The sequence below is a fragment of the Salvelinus namaycush genome, chromosome 8 (assembly GCF_016432855.1).
Source record: "Salvelinus namaycush isolate Seneca chromosome 8, SaNama_1.0, whole genome shotgun sequence".
NCBI lineage: Eukaryota > Metazoa > Chordata > Actinopteri > Salmoniformes > Salmonidae > Salvelinus > Salvelinus namaycush.
This window is the reverse complement of record NC_052314.1, coordinates 4530305-4533419: the sequence shown is the minus strand read 5'-3', so window position 1 is coordinate 4533419 and position 3115 is coordinate 4530305. Positions and strand designations below refer to the sequence as shown.

The 3115-nt window shown below is 37.3% G+C and overlaps 1 pseudogene; it reads right to left on the bottom strand.

The window, feature by feature from the left end:
* Positions 1-1416: 1416 nt before the first annotated feature.
* Positions 1417-1622, bottom strand: LOC120053131 (annotated as a pseudogene).
* Positions 1623-3115: the final 1493 nt, after the last annotated feature.

Below are 3115 nucleotides of genomic sequence, written 5' to 3'. Positions count from 1 at the left end.
ACTAACAGTAGTGAGTCATTTAGCAGACGCTCTTATCCAGAGCCACTAACAGTAGTGAGTCATTTAGCAGACTCTCTTATCCAGAACAACTTACAGTAGAGAATCATTTAGCAGACTCTCTTATCCAGAACCACTTACAGTAGAGAATCATTTAGCAGACTCTCTTATCCAGAACAACTTACAGTAGTAGTGAGTGCATACATTTTCATAGGTGTTCGTCGTACTGGCTCCCTGTGGGAATTGAACCCACAACTCTGGCCTTGCAAGTGCCATGCTCTACCAACTGATAAAAGGACGTTATGAAACTCCTTCGCGTGCATCTGTTATGGGGAAAAAGTCCCCAATGAAACGGACATTAAATGTGGAGAATGATACACTTGCCATCAAGTAGCCTATTTAAATGAATATGCCATTGCAGGCTACCATTTGATACAATAATTACTTCGAAATGACGATATCACTGGAGTTGTTGCAAATAATTTTGTGCCACTTGTGTAGCCTACCTGGACGTGACAAACTGATTGAATAAATAGCCTATAAATTAAGTTTATTGTTGTTGTAGCCTTGTGTTATTATGCATTTATTAATGTCCATGTTTAGTTAATTACATTGGAAGTTATCAATTGCGATCATGGTCACAGCTCTATCGCGAATGTATCATTCTCCACATTTAATGTCAGTTTCATTGTGTACTTTTCACTGAACAGGTAGGCTATGTTTTGTAATGCTGATTATTCAATACAAAAGCAAGGTAATCTTGATAAGAATGTCTTTACTTCCGTATCATTGTGTAGCGTGCGTTCATCTCCGTTCAGTACGTAGTAAATAATGCCTAACTTGACTCACTCCAACTATAGAGAATCACACTCGGCTACACATAACAGCAGCGCCATCTATTGGCTTGGCGACTTATCTAACAGGCTACACAAGTGACGCAAATTGATTCGCAATGACCACCAGTGATATAATTTCAACATATTTTTTTTGTATCAAATGGTAGACTAAGGCTACAGCAGCTTACAATGACCTCGAAAAGAATAGCCCATTTTTTACTTTGTGGCTTTGTTAACTAGTGGAAAACGTTGTGCGTGCGTATCTGCCCTCTCATTGGCTAGAATAGCCCCACCTGACCTTCTTCCTGCCGACAGCCTTCCTTTAAAAAAAAAAGTTTTTATTCCTTGTTAAACCGCCACTAGTATCTGGTCAATATAATGGATAATCTATGTAAAGAAGGAGAAATAGTCATAATTTTGTAATACAAACAAACCTCGCTTATAAAGCAAGAGCATATATCAATATAGAGAAAATCCAATGACCTTTGGCAAATAGCCACATTAACAGAAATGAAAACTACCGTTCAGAAGTAGCTCATAATTTACAGAATCTAATTGCATAAAAGTTTACATTAACAACGGCAGGGGGTGCACCGTCGTTCCTGGAAGTACTGCAATACCAGGTCGATGCGTGGAGTGGACGGAGCAAGCCCCTATTCCATCTCCCTATTCCAAAAATCAATTTAATATATGGTCCCCAGATAGGGGACGTATCAGATATTAAACTGATAAGAACTGATTTTTTTTTTTGGGGGGGGGGTTAATTTTCATTTCACATTCAAATACAATTACAAAATCAGTGCATTACGTTGTACATAACATGTATTCGTAAAAACAGTATCAAAAAGTAGTGTAACAATATAACAATAGCAAAACTCCTCAACAAAGTGCTGCAGAACCTGACCAGTATTATTACATTCAAGTTTAACTTGCCTCTAACAATCTCCAAAAACAATACAAATAATTCTATAAATACAAACATATACATATGCCAAAGTGAACTCTGAATAAACCTCAGTGTATATCAAATATGTACAAAGGCTTAGCCTACATTTCAATTATACTTATGTAATACAATTATATATAAGCTATAAAAACATTTACAATGAAGGGTAAATCCCTTTCCATTTCTGTTTTACTGATACAATGCCCCACTTATCTATTTCAAATTGTATTCTTTTCCAAATGTCCTGTTTTATAAATTCAACTAATCCCGTCGGTGACCACTTGAGGGTGTCATTGACCGCACCACATCTGGCCTCCCAAAGTTTGGTCTTGATAAGGGACACCAGAGTCACTAATGCTAATAATTGCACCCTTTCCACATTTTTTTGTTCAAGTTTGGCTACCCCTTCATAATCAATGTTTTTTTTTTTTTTTATCTCGAAAAATAGTTAAATTTTTCTCCAAACTAATTTGGCAAAAGAACATTCTCATAAAACATGGGGAATTGTTTCAATTGCGAAACAATTGTCCCTGGGACAAAATTTATTCAGGGTCAAATTATGATCATATAATGTTGATCGGACCGGAAGACATCTGTGTAAAACAAGCCAATTAAAATCTTTCAGTCTGTTGTCTAAACCTTTTAATTGTGTCCGTAGCCAGGTGGAAGGCGATATTGGTAATCGGTCTCTAGGACGACAATTTTCTATTAATTTCTCGTATAGCAATCTGTGGTTGATTACGTTTTCTTTTACTTTGCAGACAGGGGTTTTCTTTGCCCATTCCACTATTTTCTTAAAATGTAATGGGATAATTTCAGCTTTTGGCTTACTATTATCCCACTCCACCATGAATCTTAACGGTACTGACAGACAGAATTTTATTAAAATTTGACATTTGTGTACAGAAGACGACAAAAGACAACAAACGTTTGAATAGAACAACGCATTAGCTTGAGAGGAATATGAGGGAAATCCCTTCCACCAGCCTCTATAGGCTGGTACATCCTATCTCTACGGATGTACTCATATCCCCCCCAAAAGAAATTACACAGTGCCCGTATGAAAGTTTTTCTGAGAGACACCGGCATGGGAAACACATAGGCAAGGTGAAGTAATGAAGGCAGAATGTCCGCCTTCAGCACTAACACCTTCCCACTAAAAGATAGTCACCTCACTTTCCACAGTCCCAATCTTTTATTAAGCGATAATAGTTTTTCATTCCAATTAAACATGTCATCTTTAATTTCATTTCCGAAAGATATGCCGAGCACTACCATTGGTCCTGTGCACACAGTCAAACCACATAACTGATCATTTCTCCATTTCCACTGTCCC